Genomic DNA, 22,117 nt, shown 5'->3' with positions numbered 1-22,117 from the left:
ATATTTTTTATGGAGCCTAATTCCAGCCTTGGGTTCCAACTTTGTAAGCAGTTTTCTCAGGTTGTATGGGACTAAATTGGCTGAAATTAAGGAAAAGTGATAAGAAGCATGGTACAAATCGAAATCAGTTACAAATCTCCATAAAGTTGTGTTTTTAGAAAAATTATGATTTTTATGGACGCTAATTTCAGACTTGGGTTCGAACTTTAGAAGCAGTTTTTTCAGGTTCTATGGGACCAAACTGGCTGAAATATTGGAATAAAGATAAGAATCGTTATCCAAATCGAACTCAGTCACAAAATCTCCATAAAGTTGTATTTTTAGAAAAACCATCTTTTTTATGGAGGCTAATTTGAGACTTGGGTACGAACTTTAGAAGCAGTTTTCTCAGGTTCTATGCAACCAAACTGGCTGAAATTTTGAAATAGTGATAAGAATCGCTATCCAAATCGAATTCAGTCACAAAATCTCCATAAAGTTCTCTTTTTAGAAAAACCATCATTTTTATGGAGCTTTTCCAGCCATGGGATCCGACTTTGGAAGCAGTTTTCTCAGGTCGTATGGGACTAAATTGGCTGAAATTAAGGAAAAGTGATAAGAAGCATGGGACAAATCGAAATCAGTTACAAATCTCCATAAAGTTGTATTTTTAGAAAAATTATGATTTTTATGGACGCACGTTTCAGACTTGGGTTCGAACTTTGAAAGCAGTTTTCTTTATGGGACCAAGAGGGCTGAAATATTGGAATAGTGATAAGAATCGTTAACCAAATCGAACTCAGTCACAAAATCTTCATAAAGTTTAATTTTAAGAAAAACCATCTTTTTTATGGAGCCTAATTTCAGCCTTGGGTTCAAACTTGGGAAGCAGTTTTCTCAGGTTCTATGGGACCAAACTGGCTGAAATTTTCTAATATTGATAAGAATCGCTAACCAAATTGAATTCAGTCACAAAATCTCCATAAAGTTGTATTTTTAGAAAATTTTTAATTTTTTTGGACGCTAATTTCAGATAAAATAAAATAAAATACTTTTTTGTTTTAAAACCACGATATTTATTAATTTAAGAACCGACCGGTTTCGCTTTACTTAAGCATCATCAGGGTACAAATTAATACTAGTATTAATTTGTACCCTGATGATGCTTAAGTAAAGCGAAACCGGTCGGTTCTTAAATTAATAAATATCGTGGTTTTAAAACAAAAAAGTATTTTATTTTATTAAATATGTCAAACCACAAAGTGATTGCTTTCTACAATAATAGCTAATTTCAGACTTGGGTTCGAACTTTGGAAGCAGTTTTCTCAGGTTCTATGGGACCAAATTGGCTGAAATTTAGGAAAAGTGATAAGAAGCATGGTACAAATCGAAATCAGTCACAAAATCTCCATAAAATTGTATTTTTAGAAAAATTATTATTTTTATGGACGCTTATTTCAGACTTGGGTTCGAAATTTGGAAGCAGTTTTCTCAGGTTCTATGGGACCAAACTGGCTGAAATTTTGTAATAGTGATAAGAATCGCAATCAAAATCGAACTCAGTCACAAAATCTCCATAAAGTCGTATTTTTAGAAAAATTATGATTTTTATGGACGCTAATTTCAGACTTGGGTTCGAACTTTAGAAGCAGTTTTCTCAGGTTCTATGCGACCAAACTGGCTGAAATTTCGAAATAGTCATAAGAATCGCTAACCAAATTGAATTCAGTCACAAAATCTCCATAAAATTTTATTTTAAGAAAAATTATTATTTTGATGGACGCTAATTTCAAACTTGGGTTCGAACTTTTGAAGCAGTTTTGTCAGGTTCTATGGACCAAATAGGCTGAAATTTAGGAAAAAGGATAAGAAGCATGGTACAAATCGAAATCATTCACAAAATCTCCATAAAGTTGTATTTTTAGAAAAATTATGATTTTTAGTGACCCAAATTTCAGACTTGGGTTCGAACTTTGCAAGCAGTTTTCTCAGGTTTTAAGGGACCAAACGGGCTGAAATATTGGAATAGTGATAAGAATCGTTATCCAAATCGAACTCAGTCACAAAATCTTCATAAAGTTGTCTTTTTAGAAAAACCATCTTTTTTATGGAGCCTAATTCCAGCCTTGGGTTCCAACTTTGTAAGCAGTTTTCTCAGGTTGTATGGGACTAAATTGGCTGAAATTAAGGAAAAGTGATAAGAAGCATGGTACAAATCGAAATCAGTTACAAATCTCCATAAAGTTGTATTTTTAGAAAAATTATGATTTTTATGGACGCTAATTTCAGACTTGGGTTCGAACTTTAGAAGCAGTTTTCTTAGGTTCTATGGGACCAAACTGGCTAAAATATTGGAATAGTGATAAGAATCGATATCCAAATTGAACTCAGTCACAAAATCTCCATAAAGTTGTATTTTTAGAAAAATCATGATTTTTATGGACGCTAATTTCAGACTTGGGTTCGAACTTTAGAAGCAGTTTTTTCAGGTTCTATGGGACCAAACTGGCTGAAATATTGCAATAAAGATAAGAATCGTTATCCAAATCGAACTCAGTCACAAAATCTCCATAAAGTTGTATTTTTAGAAAAAACATCTTTTTTATGGAGGCTAATTTGAGACTTGGGTACGAACTTTAGAAGCAGTTTTCTCAGGTTCTATGCAACCAAACTGGCTGAAATTTTGAAATAGTGATAAGAATCGCTATCCAAATCGAATTCAGTCACAAAATCTCCATAAAAAGGTATTTTTAGAAAATTTTTAATTGTTTTGGACGCTAATTTCAGACTTGGGTTCGAACTTTGGAAGCAGTTTTCTCAGGTTCTATGGGACCAAATTGGCTGAAATTTAGGAAAAGTGATAAGAAGCATGGTACAAATCGAAATCAGTCATAAAGTTGTATTTTTAGAAAAATCATGATTTTTACTGACGCTAATTTCAGACTTGGGTTCGAACTTTAGAAGCAGTTTTTTCAGGTTCTATGCGACCAAACTGGCTGAAATTTTGAAATAGTGATAAGAATCGCTATCCAAATCAAATTCAGTCACAAAATCTCCATAATGTTGTATTTTTAAATAAATTATGATTTTTATGGACGCTTATTTCAGACTTGGGTTCTCGAACTTTGGAAGCAGTTTTCTCAGGTTCTATGGGACCAAATTGGCTGAAATTTAGGAAAAGTGATTAGAAGCATGTTACAAATCGAAATCAGTCATAAAGTTGTATTTTTAGAAAAATCATGATTTTTACTGACGCTAATTTCAGACTTGGGTTCGAACTTTAGAAGCAGTTTTCTCTGGTTCTATGCGACCAAAATGGCTGAAATTTTTGAATAGTAATAAGAATCGATATCCAAATCGAACTCAGTTACAAAATCTCCATAAAGTTGTATTTTTAGAAAAATCATGATTTTTATGGACGCTAATTTCATACTTGGGTTCGAACTTTAGAAGCAGTTTTCTCAGGTTCTATGGGACCAAACTGGCTGAAATATTGGAATAGTGATAAGAATCGTTATCCAAATCGAACTCAGTCACAAAATCTCCATAAAGTTGTATTTTTAGAAAAACCTTCTTTTTATGGAGGCTAATTTGAGACTTGGGTTCGAACTTTAGAAGCAGTTTTCTCAGGTTCAATGCAACCAAACTGGCTGAAATTTTGAAATAGTGATAAGAATCGCTATCCAAATCGAATTCAGTCACAAAATCTCCATAAACTTGTCTTTTTAGAAAAACCATCTTTTTTATGGAGCCTAATTCCAGCCTTGGGTTCGAACTTTGGAAGCAGTTTTATCAGGTTTTAAGGGACCAAACGGGCTGAAATATTGGAATAGTGATAAGAATCGTTATCCAAATCGAACTCAGTCAAAAAATCTCCATAAAGTTGTATTTTTAGAAAAACCTTCTTTTTTATGGACGCTAATTTCAGACTTGGGTTCTCGAACTTTGGAAGCAGTTTTCTCAAGTTCTATGGGACCAAATTGGCTGAAATTTAGGAAAAGTGATTTAGAAGCATGGTACAAATCGAAATGAGTCATAAAGTTAAATCGAACTCAGTAACAAAATCTCCATAAAGTTGTATTTTTAGAAAAATCATGATTTTTATGGACGCTAATTTCAGACTTGGGTTCGAACTTTAGAAGCAGTTTTTTCAGGTTCTATGGGACCAAACTGGCTGAAATATTGGAATAGTGATAAGAATCGTTATCCAAATCGAACTCAGTCACAAAATCTCCATAAAGTTGTATTTTTAGAAAAACCATCTTTTTTATGGAGGCTAATTGGAGACTTGGGTTCGAACTTTAGAAGCAGTTTTCTCAGGTTCTATGCGACCAAAATGGCTGAAATTTTTGAATAGTGATAAGAATCGATATCCAAATCGAACTCAGTTACAAAATCTCCATAAAGTTGTATTTTTAGGAAAATCATGATTTTTATGGACGCTAATTTCAGACATGGGTTCGAACTTTAGAAGCAGTTTTTTCAGGTTCTATGGGACCAAACTGGCTGAAATTTTGGAATAAAGATAAGAATCGTTATCCAAATCGAACTCAGTCACAAAATCTCCATAAAGTTGTACTTTTAGAAAAACCATCTTTTTTATGGAGGCTAATTTGAGACTTGGGTACGAACTTTAGAAGCAGTTTTCTCAGGTTCTATGCAACCAAACTGGCTGAAATTTTGAAATAGTGATAAAAATCGCTATCCAAATCGAACTCAGTCACAAAATCTCCATAAAGTTCTCTTTTTAGAAAAACCATCATTTTTATGGAGCTTTTCCAGCCATGGGATCCGACTTTGGAAGCAGTTTTCTCAGGTCGTATGGGACTAAATTGGCTGAAATTAAGGAAAAGTGATAAGAAGCATGGGACAAATCGAAATCAGTTACAAATCTCCATAAAGTTGTATTTTTAGAAAAATTATGATTTTTATGGACGCACATTTCAGACTTGGGTTCGAACTTTGAAAGCAGTTTTCTCAGGTTTTATGGGACCAAACGGGCTGAAATATTGGAATAGTGATAAGAATCGTTAACCAAATCGAACTCAGTCACAAAATCTTCATAAAGTTTAATTTTAAGAAAAACCATCTTTTTTATGGAGCCTAATTTCAGCCTTGGGTTCAATTTTGGGAAGCAGTTTTCTCAGGTTCTATGGGACCAAACTGGCTGAAATTTTCTAATATTGATAAGAATCGCTAACCAAATTGAATTCAGTCACAAAATCTCCATAAAGTTGTATTTTTAGAAAATTTTTAATTTTTTTGGACGTAATTTCAGATAAAATAAAATAAAATACTTTTTTGTTTTAAAACCACGATATTTATTAATTTAAGAACCGACCGGTTTCGCTTTACTTAAGCATCATCAGGGTACAAATTAATACTAGTATTAATTTGTACCCTGATGATGCTTAAGTAAAGCGAAACCGGTCGGTTCTTAAATTAATAAATATCGTGGTTTTAAAACAAAAAAGTATTTTATTTTATTAAATATGTCAAACCACAAAGTGATTGCTTTCTACAATAATAGCTAATTTCAGACTTGGGTTCGAACTTTGGAAGCAGTTTTCTCAGGTTCTATGGGACCAAATTGGCTGAAATTTAGGAAAAGTGATAAGAAGCATGGTACAAATCGAAATCAGTCACAAAATCTCCATAAAATTGTATTTTTAGAAAAATTATTATTTTTATGGACGCTTATTTCAGACTTGGGTTCGAAATTTGGAAGCAGTTTTCTCAGGTTCTATGGGACCAAACTGGCTGAAATTTTGTAATAGTGATAAGAATCGCAATCAAAATCGAACTCAGTCACAAAATCTCCATAAAGTCGTATTTTTAGAAAAATTATGATTTTTATGGACGCTAATTTCAGACTTGGGTTCGAACTTTAGAAGCAGTTTTCTCAGGTTCTATGCGACCAAACTGGCTGAAATTTCGAAATAGTCATAAGAATCGCTAACCAAATTGAATTCAGTCACAAAATCTCCATAAAATTTTATTTTAAGAAAAATTATTATTTTGATGGACGCTAATTTCAGACTTGGGTTCGAACTTTTGAAGCAGTTTTGTCAAGTTCTATGGACCAAATTGGCTGAAATTTAGGAAAAGTTATTAGAAGCATGGTACAAATCGAAATCAGTCATAAAATCTCCATAAAAATGTATTTTTAGAAAAATTATGATTTTTAGTGACGCAAATTTCAGACTTGGGTTCGAACTTTGCAAGCAGTTTTCTCAGGTTTTAAGGGACCAAACGGGCTGAAATATTGGAATAGTGATAAGAATCGTTATCCAAATCGAACTCAGTCAAAAAATCTTCATAAAGTTGTCTTTTTAGAAAAACCATCTTTTTTATGGAGCCTTATTTCAGCCTTGGGTTCGAACTTTGTAAGCAGTTTTCTCAGGTTGTATGGGACTAAATTGGCTGAAATTAAGGAAAAGTGATAAGAAGCATGGTACAAATCGAAATCAGTTACAAATCTCCATAAAGTTGTATTTTTAGAAAAATTATGATTTTTATGGACGCTAATTTCAGACTTGGGTTCGAAATTTAGAAGCAGTTTTCTCAGGTTCTATGCGACCAAACTGGCTGAAATTTCGAAATAGTCATAAGAATCGCTAACCAAATTGAATTCAGTCACAAAATCTCCATAAAATTTTATTTTAAGAAAAATTATTATTTTGATGGAGGCTAATTTCAGACTTGGGTTCGAACTTTTGAAGCAGTTTTGTCAGGTTCTATGGACCAAATAGGCTGAAATTTAGGAAAAAGGATAAGAAGCATGGTACAAATCGAAATCATTCACAAAATCTCCATAAAGTTGTATTTTTAGAAAAATTATGATTTTTAGTGACCCAAATTTCAGACTTGGGTTCGAACTTTGCAAGCAGTTTTCTCAGGTTTTAAGGGACCAAACGGGCTGAAATATTGGAATAGTGATAAGAATCGTTATCCAAATCGAACTCAGTCAGAAAATTTTCATAAATTTGTCTTTTTAGAAAAACCATATTTTTTATGGAGCCTAATTCCAGCCTTGGGTTCCAACTTTGTAAGCAGTTTTCTCAGGTTGTATGGGACTAAATTGGCTGAAATTAAGGAAAAGTGATAAGAAGCATGGTACAAATCGAAATCAGTTACAAATCTCCATAAAGTTGTATTTTTAGAAAAATTATGATTTTTATGGACGCTAATTTCAGACTTGGGTTCGAACTTTAGAAGCAGTTTTTTCAGGTTCTATGGGACCAAACTGGCTGAAATATTGGAATAAAGATAAGAATCGTTATCCAAATCGAACTCAGTCACAAAATCTCCATAAAGTTGTATTTTTAGAAAAACCATCTTTTTTATGGAGGCTAATTTGAGACTTGGGTACGAACTTTAGAAGCAGTTTTCTCAGGTTCTATGCAACCAAACTGGCTGAAATTTTGAAATAGTGATAAGAATCGCTATCCAAATCGAATTCAGTCACAAAATCTCCATAAAGTTCTCTTTTTAGAAAAACCATCATTTTTATGGAGCTTTTCCAGCCATGGGATCCGACTTTGGAAGCAGTTTTCTCAGGTCGTATGGGACTAAATTGGCTGAAATTAAGGAAAAGTGATAAGAAGCATGGGACAAATCGAAATCAGTTACAAATCTCCATAAAGTTGTATTTTTAGAAAAATTATGATTTTTATGGACGCACATTTCAGACTTGGGTTCGAACTTTGAAAGCAGTTTTCTCAGGTTTTATGGGACCAAACGGGCTGAAATATTGGAATAGTGATGAGAATCGTTAACCAAATCGAACTCAGTCACAAAATCTTCATAAAGTTTAATTTTAAGAAAAACCATCTTTTTTATGGAGCCTAATTTCAGCCTTGGGTTCAAACTTGGGAAGCAGTTTTCTCAGGTTCTATGGGACCAAACTGGCTGAAATTTTCTAATATTGATAAGAATCGCTAACCAAATTGAATTCAGTCACAAAATCTCCATAAAGTTGTATTTTTAGAAAATTTTTAATTTTTTTGGACGCTAATTTCAGATAAAATAAAATAAAATACTTTTTTGTTTTAAAACCACGATATTTATTAATTTAAGAACCGACCGGTTTCGCTTTACTTAAGCATCATCAGGGTACAAATTAATACTAGTATACTACAAAAAAGTATTTTATTTTATTAAATATGTCAAACCACAAAGTGATTGCTTTCTACAATAATAGCTAATTTCAGACTTGGGTTCGAACTTTGGAAGCAGTTTTCTCAGGTTCTATGGGACCAAATTGGCTGAAATTTAGGAAAAGTGATAAGAAGCATGGTACAAATCGAAATCAGTCACAAAATCTCCATAAAATTGTATTTTTAGAAAAATTATTATTTTAATGGACGCTTATTTCAGACTTGGGGTCGAAATTTGGAAGCAGTTTTCTCAGGTTCTATGGGACCAAACTGGCTGAAATTTTGTAATAGTGATAAGAATCGCAATCAAAATCGAACTCAGTCACAAAATCTCCATAAAGTCGTATTTTTAGAAAAATTATGATTTTTATGGACGCTAATTTCAGACTTGGGTTCGAACTTTAGAAGCAGTTTTCTCAGGTTCTATGCGACCAAACTGGCTGAAATTTCGAAATAGTCATAAGAATCGCTAACCAAATTGAATTCAGTCACAAAATCTCCATAAAATTTTATTTTAAGAAAAATTATTATTTTGATGAACGCTAATTTCAGACTTGGGTTCGAACTTTTGAAGCAGTTTTGTCAGGTTCTATGGACCAAATTGGCTGAAATTTAGGAAAAGTTATTAGAAGCATGGTACAAATCGAAATCAGTCATAAAATCTCCATAAAAATGTATTTTTAGAAAAATTATGATTTTTAGTGACGCAAATTTCAGACTTGGGTTCGAACTTTGCAAGCAGTTTTCTCAGGTTTTAAGGGACCAAACGGGCTGAAATATTGGAATAGTGATAAGAATCGTTATCCAAATCGAACTCAGTCAAAAAATTCTCATAAAGTTGTCTTTTTAGAAAAACCATCTTTTTTATGGAGCCTTATTTCAGCCTTGGGTTCGAACTTTGTAAGCAGTTTTCTCAGGTTGTATGGGACTAAATTGGCTGAAATTAAGGAAAAGTGATAAGAAGCATGGTACAAATCGAAATCAGTTACAAATCTCCATAAAGTTGTATTTTTAGAAAAATTATGATTTTTATGGACGCTAATTTCAGACTTGGGTTCGAAATTTAGAAGCAGTTTTCTCAGGTTCTATGGGACCAAATTGGCTGAAATTTAGGAAAAGTGATAAGAAGCATGGTACAAATCGAAATCAGTCACAAAATCTCCATAAAATTGTATTTTTAGAAAAATTATTATTTTAATGGACGCTTATTTCAGACTTGGGGTCGAAATTTGGAAGCAGTTTTCTCAGGTTTTAAGGGACCAAACGGGCTGAAATATTGGAATAGTGATAAGAATCGTTATCCAAATCGAACTCAGTCAAAAAATTCTCATAAAGTTGTCTTTTTAGAAAAACCATCTTTTTTATGGAGCCTTATTTCAGCCTTGGGTTCGAACTTTGTAAGCAGTTTTCTCAGGTTGTATGGGACTAAATTGGCTGAAATTAAGGAAAAGTGATAAGAAGCATGGTACAAATCGAAATCAGTTACAAATCTCCATAAAGTTGTATTTTTAGAAAAATTATGATTTTTATGGACGCTAATTTCAGACTTGGGTTCGAAATTTAGAAGCAGTTTTCTCAGGTTCTATGCGACCAAACTGGCTGAAATTTCGAAATAGTCATAAGAATCGCTAACCAAATTGAATTCAGTCACAAAATCTCCATAAAATTTTATTTTAAGAAAAATTATTATTTTGATGGACGCTAATTTCAGACTTGGGTTCGAACTTTTGAAGCAGTTTTGTCAGGTTCTATGGACCAAATAGGCTGAAATTTAGGAAAAAGGATAAGAAGCATGGTACAAATCGAAATCATTCACAAAATCTCCATAAAGTTGTATTTTTAGAAAAATTATGATTTTTAGTGACCCAAATTTCAGACTTGGGTTCGAACTTTGCAAGCAGTTTTCTCAGGTTTTAAGGGACCAAACGGGCTGAAATATTGGAATAGTGATAAGAATCGTTATCCAAATCGAACTCAGTCAGAAAATCTTCATAAATTTGTCTTTTTAGAAAAACCATATTTTTTATGGAGCCTAATTCCAGCCTTGGGTTCCAACTTTGTAAGCAGTTTTCTCAGGTTGTATGGGACTAAATTGGCTGAAATTAGGGAAAAGTGATAAGAAGCATGGTACAAATCGAAATCAGTTACAAATCTCCATAAAGTTGTATTTTTAGAAAAATTATGATTTTTATGGACGCTAATTTCAGACTTGGGTTCGAACTTTAGAAGCAGTTTTTTCAGGTTCTATGGGACCAAACTGGCTGAAATATTGGAATAAAGATAAGAATCGTTATCCAAATCGAACTCAGTCACAAAATCTCCATAAAGTTGTATTTTTAGAAAAACCATCTTTTTTATGGAGGCTAATTTGAGACTTGGGTACGAACTTTAGAAGCAGTTTTCTCAGGTTCTATGCAACCAAACTGGCTGAAATTTTGAAATAGTGATAAGAATCGCTATCCAAATCGAATTCAGTCACAAAATCTCCATAAAGTTCTCTTTTTAGAAAAACCATCATTTTTATGGAGCTTTTCCAGCCATGGGATCCGACTTTGGAAGCAGTTTTCTCAGGTCGTATGGGACTAAATTGGCTGAAATTAAGGAAAAGTGATAAGAAGCATGGGACAAATCGAAATCAGTTACAAATCTCCATAAAGTTGTATTTTTAGAAAAATTATGATTTTTATGGACGCACATTTCAGACTTGGGTTCGAACTTTGAAAGCAGTTTTCTCAGGTTTTATGGGACCAAACGGGCTGAAATATTGGAATAGTGATGAGAATCGTTAACCAAATCGAACTCAGTCACAAAATCTTCATAAAGTTTAATTTTAAGAAAAACCATCTTTTTTATGGAGCCTAATTTCAGCCTTGGGTTTAAACTTGGGAAGCAGTTTTCTCAGGTTCTATGGGACCAAACTGGCTGAAATTTTCTAATATTGATAAGAATCGCTAACCAAATTGAATTCAGTCACAAAATCTCCATAAAGTTGTATTTTTAGAAAATTTTTAATTTTTTTGGACGCTAATTTCAGATAAAATAAAATAAAATACTTTTTTGTTTTAAAACCACGATATTTATTAATTTAAGAACCGACTGGTTTCGCTTTACTTAAGCATCATCAGGGTACAAATTAATACTAGTATTAATTTGTACCCTGATGATGCTTAAGTAAAGCGAAACCGGTCGGTTCTTAAATTAATAAATATCGTGGTTTTAAAACAAAAAAGTATTTTATTTTATTAAATATGTCAAACCACAAAGTGATTGCTTTCTACAATAATAGCTAATTTCAGACTTGGGTTCGAACTTTGGAAGCAGTTTTCTCAGGTTCTTTGGGACCAAATTGGCTGAAATTTAGGAAAAGTGATAAGAAGCATGGTACAAATCGAAATCAGTCACAAAATCTCCATAAAATTGTATTTTTAGAAAAATTATTATTTTTATGGACGCTTATTTCAGACTTGGGGTCGAAATTTGGAAGCAGTTTTCTCAGGTTCTATGGGACCAAACTGGCTGAAATTTTGTAATAGTGATAAGAATCGCAATCAAAATCGAACTCAGTCACAAAATCTCCATAAAGTCGTATTTTTAGAAAAATTATGATTTTTATGGACGCTAATTTCAGACTTGGGTTCGAACTTTAGAAGCAGTTTTCTCAGGTTCTATGCGACCAAACTGGCTGAAATTTCGAAATAGTCATAAGAATCGCTAACCAAATTGAATTCAGTCACAAAATCTCCATAAAATTTTATTTTAAGAAAAATTATTATTTTGATGGACGCTAATTTCAGACTTGGGTTCAAACTTTTGAAGCAGTTTTGTCAGGTTCTATGGACCAAATTGGCTGAAATTTAGGAAAAGTTATTAGAAGCATGGTACAAATCGAAATCAGTCATAAAATCTCCATAAAAATGTATTTTTAGAAAAATTATGATTTTTAGTGACGCAAATTTCAGACTTGGGTTCGAACTTTGCAAGCAGTTTTCTCAGGTTTTAAGGGACCAAACGGGCTGAAATATTGGAATAGTGATAAGAATCGTTATCCAAATCGAACTCAGTCAAAAAATTCTCATAAAGTTGTCTTTTTAGAAAAACCATCTTTTTTATGGAGCCTTATTTCAGCCTTGGGTTCGAACTTTGTAAGCAGTTTTCTCAGGTTGTATGGGACTAAATTGGCTGAAATTAAGGAAAAGTGATAAGAAGCATGGTACAAATCGAAATCAGTTACAAATCTCCATAAAGTTGTATTTTTAGAAAAATTATGATTTTTATGGACGCTAATTTCAGACTTGGGTTCGAAATTTAGAAGCAGTTTTCTCAGGTTCTATGCGACCAAACTGGCTGAAATTTCGAAATAGTCATAAGAATCGCTAACCAAATTGAATTCAGTCACAAAATCTCCATAAAATTTTATTTTAAGAAAAATTATTATTTTGATGGACGCTAATTTCAGACTTGGGTTCGAACTTTTGAAGCAGTTTTGTCAGTTTCTATTGACCAAATAGGCTGAAATTTAGGAAAAAGGATAAGAAGCATGGTACAAATCGAAATCATTCACAAAATCTCCATAAAGTTGTATTTTTAGAAAAATTATGATTTTTAGTGACCCAAATTTCAGACTTGGGTTCGAACTTTGCAAGCAGTTTTCTCAGGTTTTAAGGGACCAAACGGGCTGAAATATTGGAATAGTGATAAGAATCGTTATCCAAATCGAACTCAGTCACAAAATCTTCATAAAGTTGTCTTTTTAGAAAAACCATCTTTTTTATGGAGCCTAATTCCAGCCTTGGGTTCCAACTTTGTAAGCAGTTTTCTCAGGTTGTATGGGACTAAATTGGCTGAAATTAAGGAAAAGTGATAAGAAGCATGGTACAAATCGAAATCAGTTACAAATCTCCATAAAGTTGTATTTTTAGAAAAATTATGATTTTTATGGACGCTAATTTCAGACTTGGGTTCGAACTTTAGAAGCAGTTTTCTTAGGTTCTATGGGACCAAACTGGCTGAAATATTGGAATAGTGATAAGAATCGATATCCAAATTGAACTCAGTCACAAAATCTCCATAAAGTTGTATTTTTAGAAAAATCATGATTTTTATGGACGCTAATTTCAGACTTGGGTTCGAACTTTAGAAGCAGTTTTTTCAGGTTCTATGGGACCAAACTGGCTGAAATATTGGAATAAAGATAAGAATCGTTATCCAAATCGAACTCAGTCACAAAATCTCCATAAAGTTGTATTTTTAGAAAAACCATCTTTTTTATGGAGGCTAATTTGAGACTTAGGTACGAACTTTAGAAGCAGTTTACTCAGGTTCTATGCAACCAAACTGGCTGAAATTTTGAAATAGTGATAAGAATCGCTATCCAAATCGAATTCAGTCACAAAATCTCCATAAAGTTCTCTTTTTAGAAAAACCATCATTTTTATGGAGCTTTTCCAGCCATGGGATCCGACTTTGGAAGCAGTTTTCTCAGGTCGTATGGGACTAAATTGGCTGAAATTAAGGAAAAGTGATAAGAAGCATGGGACAAATCGAAATCAGTTACAAATCTCCATAAAGTTGTATTTTTAGAAAAATTATGATTTTTATGGACGCACATTTCAGACTTGGGTTCGAACTTTGAAAGCAGTTTTCTCAGGTTTTATGGGACCAAACGGGCTGAAATATTGGAATAGTGATAAGAATCGTTAACCAAATCGAACTCAGTCACACAATCTTCATAAAGTTTAATTTTAAGAAAAACCATCTTTTTTATGGAGCCTAATTTCAGCCTTGGGTTCAAACTTGGGAAGCAGTTTTCTCAGGTTCTATGGGACCAAACTGGCTGAAATTTTCTAATATTGATAAGAATCGCTAACCAAATTGAATTCAGTCACAAAATCTCCATAAAGTTGTATTTTTAGAAAATTTTTAATTTTTTTGGACGCTAATTTCAGATAAAATAAAATAAAATACTTTTTTGTTTTAAAACCACGATATTTATTAATTTAAGAACCGACCGGTTTCGCTTTACTTAAGCATCATCGGTCGGTTCTTAAATTAATAAATATCGTGGTTTTAAAACAAAAAAGTATTTTATTTTATTAAATATGTCAAACCACAAAGTGATTGCTTTCTACAATAATAGCTAATTTCAGACTTGGGTTCGAACTTTGGAAGCAGTTTTCTCAGGTTCTATGGGACCAAATTGGCTGAAATTTAGGAAAAGTGATAAGAAGCATGGTACAAATCGAAATCAGTCACAAAATCTCCATAAAATTGTATTTTTAGAAAAATTATTATTTTTATGGACGCTTATTTCAGACTTGGGGTCGAAATTTGGAAGCAGTTTTCTCAGGTTCTATGGGACCAAACTGGCTGAAATTTTGTAATAGTGATAAGAATCGCAATCAAAATCGAACTCAGTCACAAAATCTCCATAAAGTCGTATTTTTAGAAAAATTATGATTTTTATGGACGCTAATTTCAGACTTGGGTTCGAACTTTAGAAGCAGTTTTCTCAGGTTCTATGCGACCAAACTGGCTGAAATTTCGAAATAGTCATAAGAATCGCTAACCAAATTGAATTCAGTCACAAAATCTCCATAAAATTTTATTTTAAGAAAAATTATTATTTTGATGGACGCTAATTTCAGACTTGGGTTCGAACTTTTGAAGCAGTTTTGTTAGGTTCTATGGACCAAATTGGCTGAAATTTAGGAAAAGTTATTAGAAGCATGGTACAAATCGAAATCAGTCATAAAATCTCCATAAAAATGTATTTTTAGAAAAATTATGATTTTGATGGTACAAATCGAAATCAGTCACAAAATCTCCATAAAATTGTATTTTTAGAAAAATTATTATTTTTATGGACGCTTATTTCAGACTTGGGGTCGAAATTTGGAAGCAGTTTTCTCAGGTTCTATGGGACCAAACTGGCTGAAATTTTGTAATAGTGATAAGAATCGCAATCAAAATCGAACTCAGTCACAAAATCTCCATAAAGTCGTATTTTTAGAAAAATTATGATTTTTATGGACGCTAATTTCAGACTTGGGTTCGAACTTTTGAAGCAGTTTTGTCAGGTTCTATGGACCAAATAGGCTGAAATTTAGGAAAAAGGATAAGAAGCATGGTACAAATCGAAATCATTCACAAAATCTCCGTAAAGTTGTATTTTTAGAAAAATTATGATTTTTAGTGACCCAAATTTCAGACTTGGGTTCGAACTTTGCAAGCAGTTTTCTCAGGTTTTAAGGGACCAAACGGGCTGAAATATTGGAATAGTGATAAGAATCGTTATCCAAATCGAACTCAGTCACAAAATCTTCATAAAGTTGTCTTTTTAGAAAAACCATCTTTTTTATGGAGCCTAATTCCAGCCTTGGGTTCCAACTTTGTAAGCAGTTTTCTCAGGTTGTATGGGACTAAATTGGCTGAAATTAAGGAAAAGTGATAAGAAGCATGGTACAAATCGAAATCAGTTACAAATCTCCATAAAGTTGTATTTTTAGAAAAATTATGATTTTTATGGACGCTAATTTCAGACTTGGGTTCGAACTTTAGAAGCAGTTTTCTTAGGTTCTATGGGACCAAACTGGCTGAAATATTGGAATAGTGATAAGAATCGATATCCAAATTGAACTCAGTCACAAAATCTCCATAAAGTTGTATTTTTAGAAAAATCATGATTTTTATGGACGCTAATTTCAGACTTGGGTTCGAACTTTAGAAGCAGTTTTTTCAGGTTCTATGGGACCAAACTGGCTGAAATATTGGAATAAAGATAAGAATCGTTATCCAAATCGAACTCAGTCACAAAATCTCCATAAAGTTGTATTTTTAGAAAAACCATCTTTTTTATGGAGGCTAATTTGAGACTTAGGTACGAACTTTAGAAGCAGTTTACTCAGGTTCTATGCAACCAAACTGGCTGAAATTTTGAAATAGTGATAAGAATCGCTATCCAAATCGAATTCAGTCACAAAATCTCCATAAAGTTCTCTTTTTAGAAAAACCATCATTTTTATGGAGCTTTTCCAGCCATGGGATCCGACTTTGGAAGCAGTTTTCTCAGGTCGTATGGGACTAAATTGGCTGAAATTAAGGAAAAGTGATAAGAAGCATGGGACAAATCGAAATCAGTTACAAATCTCCATAAAGTTGTATTTTTAGAAAAATTATGATTTTTATGGACGCACATTTCAGACTTGGGTTCGAACTTTGAAAGCAGTTTTCTCAGGTTTTATGGGACCAAACGGGCTGAAATATTGGAATAGTGATAAGAATCGTTAACCAAATCGAACTCAGTCACACAATCTTCATAAAGTTTAATTTTAAGAAAAACCATCTTTTTTATGGAGCCTAATTTCAGCCTTGGGTTCAAACTTGGGAAGCAGTTTTCTCAGGTTCTATGGGACCAAACTGGCTGAAATTTTCTAATATTGATAAGAATCGCTAACCAAATTGAATTCAGTCACAAAATCTCCATAAAGTTGTATTTATAGAAAATTTTTAATTTTTTTGGACGCTAATTTCAGATAAAATAAAATAAAATACTTTTTTGTTTTAAAACCACGATATTTATTAATTTAAGAACCGACCGGTTTCGCTTTACTTAAGCATCATCGGTCGGTTCTTAAATTAATAAATATCGTGGTTTTAAAACAAAAAAGTATTTTATTTTATTAAATATGTCAAACCACAAAGTGATTGCTTTCTACAATAATAGCTAATTTCAGACTTGGGTTCGAACTTTGGAAGCAGTTTTCTCAGGTTCTATGGGACCAAATTGGCTGAAATTTAGGAAAAGTGATAAGAAGCATGGTACAAATCGAAATCAGTCACAAAATCTCCATAAAATTGTATTTTTAGAAAAATTATTATTTTTATGGACGCTTATTTCAGACTTGGGGTCGAAATTTGGAAGCAGTTTTCTCAGGTTCTATGGGACCAAACTGGCTGAAATTTTGTAATAGTGATAAGAATCGCAATCAAAATCGAACTCAGTCACAAAATCTCCATAAAGTCGTATTTTTAGAAAAATTATGATTTTTATGGACGCTAATTTCAGACTTGGGTTCGAACTTTAGAAGCAGTTTTCTCAGGTTCTATGCGACCAAACTGGCTGAAATTTCGAAATAGTCATAAGAATCGCTAACCAAATTGAATTCAGTCACAAAATCTCCATAAAATTTTATTTTAAGAAAAATTATTATTTTGATGAACGCTAATTTCAGACTTGGGTTCGAACTTTTGAAGCAGTTTTGTCAGGTTCTATGGACCAAATTGGCTGAAATTTAGGAAAAGTTATTAGAAGCATGGTACAAATCGAAATCAGTCATAAAATCTCCATAAAAATGTATTTTTAGAAAAATTATGATTTTTAGTGACGCAAATTTCAGACTTGGGTTCGAACTTTGCAAGCAGTTTTCTCAGGTTTTAAGGGACCAAACGGGCTGAAATATTGGAATAGTGATAAGAATCGCTATCCAAATCGAATTCAGTCACAAAATCTCCATAAAGTTCTCTTTTTAGAAAAACCATCATTTTTATGGAGCTTTTCCAGCCATGGGATCCGACTTTGGAAGCAGTTTTCTCAGGTCGTATGGGACTAAATTGGCTGAAATTAAGGAAAAGTGATAAGAAGCATGGGACAAATCGAAATCAGTTACAAATCTCCATAAAGTTGTATTTTTAGAAAAATTATGATTTTTATGGACGCACGTTTCAGACTTGGGTTCGAACTTTGAAAGCAGTTTTCTTTATGGGACCAAGAGGGCTGAAATATTGGAATAGTGATAAGAATCGTTAACCAAATCGAACTCAGTCACAAAATCTTCATAAAGTTTAATTTTAAGAAAAACCATCTTTTTTATGGAGCCTAATTTCAGCCTTGGGTTCAAACTTGGGAAGCAGTTTTCTCAGGTTCTATGGGACCAAACTGGCTGAAATTTTCTAATATTGATAAGAATCGCTAACCAAATTGAATTCAGTCACAAAATCTCCATAAAGTTGTATTTTTAGAAAATTTTTAATTTTTTTGGACGCTAATTTCAGATAAAATAAAATAAAATACTTTTTTGTTTTAAAACCACGATATTTATTAATTTAAGAACCGACCGGTTTCGCTTTACTTAAGCATCATCAGGGTACAAATTAATACTAGTATTAATTTGTACCCTGATGATGCTTAAGTAAAGCGAAACCGGTCGGTTCTTAAATTAATAAATATCGTGGTTTTAAAACAAAAAAGTATTTTATTTTATTAAATATGTCAAACCACAAAGTGATTGCTTTCTACAATAATAGCTAATTTCAGACTTGGGTTCGAACTTTGGAAGCAGTTTTCTCAGGTTCTATGGGACCAAATTGGCTGAAATTTAGGAAAAGTGATAAGAAGCATGGTACAAATCGAAATCAGTCACAAAATCTCCATAAAATTGTATTTTTAGAAAAATTATTATTTTTATGGACGCTTATTTCAGACTTGGGTTCGAAATTTGGAAGCAGTTTTCTCAGGTTCTATGGGACCAAACTGGCTGAAATTTTGTAATAGTGATAAGAATCGCAATCAAAATCGAACTCAGTCACAAAATCTCCATAAAGTCGTATTTTTAGAAAAATTATGATTTTTATGGACGCTAATTTCAGACTTGGGTTCGAACTTTAGAAGCAGTTTTCTCAGGTTCTATGCGACCAAACTGGCTGAAATTTCGAAATAGTCATAAGAATCGCTAACCAAATACAATTCAGTCAGAAAATCTCCATAAAATTTTATTTTAAGAAAAATTATTATTTTGATGGACGCTAATTTCAGACTTGGGTTCGAACTTTTGAAGCAGTTTTGTCAGGTTCTATGGACCAAATTGGCTGAAATTTAGGAAAAGTTATTAGAAGCATGGTACAAATCGAAATCAGTCATAAAATCTCCATAAAAATGTATTTTTAGAAAAATTATGATTTTTAGTGACGCAAATTTCAGACTTGGGTTCGAACTTTGCAAGCAGTTTTCTCAGGTTTTAAGGGACCAAACGGGCTGAAATATTGGAATAGTGATAAGAATCGTTATCCAAATCGAACTCAGTCAAAAAATTCTCATAAAGTTGTCTTTTTAGAAAAACCATCTTTTTTATGGAGCCTTATTTCAGCCTTGGGTTCGAACTTTGTAAGCAGTTTTCTCAGGTTGTATGGGACTAAATTGGCTGAAATTAAGGAAAAGTGATAAGAAGCATGGTACAAATCGAAATCAGTTACAAATCTCCATAAAGTTGTATTTTTAGAAAAATTATGATTTTTATGGACGCTAATTTCAGACTTGGGTTCGAAATTTAGAAGCAGTTTTCTCAGGTTCTATGCGACCAAACTGGCTGAAATTTCGAAATAGTCATAAGAATCGCTAACCAAATTGAATTCAGTCACAAAATCTCCATAAAATTTTATTTTAAGAAAAATTATTATTTTGATGGACGCTAATTTCAGACTTGGGTTCGAACTTTTGAAGCAGTTTTCTCAGGTTCTATGGACCAAATTGGCTGAAATTTAGGAAAAGTGATAAGAAGCATGGTACAAATCGAAATCATTCACAAAATCTCCATAAAGTTGTATTTTTAGAAAAATTATGATTTTTAGTGACGCAAATTTCAGACTTGGGTTCGAACTTTGCAAGCAGTTTTCTCAGGTTTTATGGGACCAAACGGGCTGAAATATTGGAATAGTGATAAGAATCGTTATCCAAATCGAACTCAGTCACAAAATCTCCATTAAGTTGTATTTTTAGAAAAACCATCTTTTTTATATTATTACGATACAATTGAAATTTGTCCATTTGGACATTGAAACAATTGAACTTTGTCCATTTGGACATTGATGCAATTGAACTTTGTCCATTTAGACCTTCATTAATTGGAACTTTGTCCATTTGGACATTGATACAATTGAACTTTGTCCATTTGGACATTGATACAATTGAACTTTGTCCATTTGGACATTGATACAATTGAACTTTGTCCATTTGGACATTGATACAATTGAACTTTGTCCATTTGGACATTGATACAATTAAACTTTGTCGATTTGGACACTGATACAATTGAACTTTGTCCATTTGGACATTCATCCATTGGAACTTTGTCCATTTGGACATTGATACAATTGAACTTTGTCCATTTGGACATTGATACAATTGAACTTTGTCCATTTGGACATTGATACAATTGAACTTTGTCCATTTGGACATTGATTTAATTGAACTTTGTCCATTTAGACCTTCATTCATTCGAACTTTGTCCATTTGGACATTGAAACAATTGAACTTTGTCCATTTGGACATTGATACAATTGAACTTTGTCCATTTAGACCTTCATTCATTGGAACTTTGTCCATTTGGACATTGATACAATTGAACTTTGTCCATTTGGACATTGATACAATTGAATTTTGTCCATTTGGACATTCATTCATTGGAACTTTGTCCATTTGGACATTAATACAATTGAATTTTGTCCATTTGGACATTGATACAATTGAACTTTGTCGATTTGGACATTGATACAATTGAATTTTGTCCATTTGGACATTCATTCATTGGAACTTTGTCCATTTGGACATTGATACAATTGAATTTTGTCCATTTGGACATTGATACAATTGAACTTTGTCCATTTGGACATTGATACAATTGAACTTTGTCCATTTGGACATTGATACAATTGAACTTTGTCCATTTGGACATTGAAACAATTGAACTTTGTCCATTTGGACATTGATGCAATTGAACTTTGTCCATTTAGACCTTCATTAATTGGAACTTTGTCCATTTGGACATTGATACAATTGAACTTTGTCCATTTGGACATTGATACAATTGAACTTTGTCCATTTGGACATTGATACAATTGAACTTTGTCCATTTGGACATTCATCCATTTGAACTTTATCCATTCGGACATTGATCCATTTGAACTTTGTCCATTTGGACATTGATACAATTGAACTTTGTCCATTTGGACATTGATACAATTGAAATTTGTCCATTTGGACATTGATACAATTGAACCTTGTCCATTTGGACATTGATCCAATTGAACTTTGTCCATTTGGACATTGATACAATTGAACTTTGTCCATTTGGACATTGATACAATTGAATTTTGTCCATTTGGACATTGATACAATTGAATTTTGTCCATTTGGACATTGATTTAATTGAACTTTGTCCATTTGGACATTGATACAATTGAACTTTGTCCATTTGGACATTGATACAATTGAACTTTGTCCATTTAGACCTTCATTCATTGGAACTTTGTCCATTTGGACATTGATACAATTGAACTTTGTCCATTTGGACATTGATACAATTGAATTTTGTCCATTTGGACATTCATTCATTGGAACTTTGTCCATTTGGACATTAATACAATTGAATTTTGTCCATTTGGACATTGAAACAATTGAACTTTGTCCATTTGGACATTGATGCAATTGAACTTTGTCCATTTAGACCTTCATTAATTGGAACTTTGTCCATTTGGACATTGATACAATTGAACTTTGTCCATTTGGACATTGATACAATTGAACTTTGTCCATTTGGACATTGATACAATTGAACTTTGTCCATTTGGACATTGATACAATTGAACTTTGTCCATTTGGACATTGATACAATTAAACTTTGTCGATTTGGACATTGATACAATTGAACTTTGTCCATTTGGACATTCATCCATTGGAACTTTGTCCATTTGGACATTGATACAATTGAACTTTGTCCATTTGGACATTGATACAATTGAACTTTGTCCATTTGGACATTGATACAATTGAACTTTGTCCATTTGGACATTCATCCATTTGAACTTTATCCATTCGGACATTGATCCATTTGAACTTTGTCCATTTGGACATTGATACAATTGAACTTTGTCCATTTGGACATTGATACAATTGAAATTTGTCCATTTGGACATTGATACAATTGAAC

Source organism: Hesperophylax consimilis, chromosome 11, assembly GCF_061612785.1.
Source record: "Hesperophylax consimilis isolate HC1 chromosome 11, BYU_Hcon_1.0, whole genome shotgun sequence".
Classification (NCBI taxonomy): domain Eukaryota; kingdom Metazoa; phylum Arthropoda; class Insecta; order Trichoptera; family Limnephilidae; genus Hesperophylax; species Hesperophylax consimilis.
Note: the sequence above shows the minus strand (reverse complement) of the source record.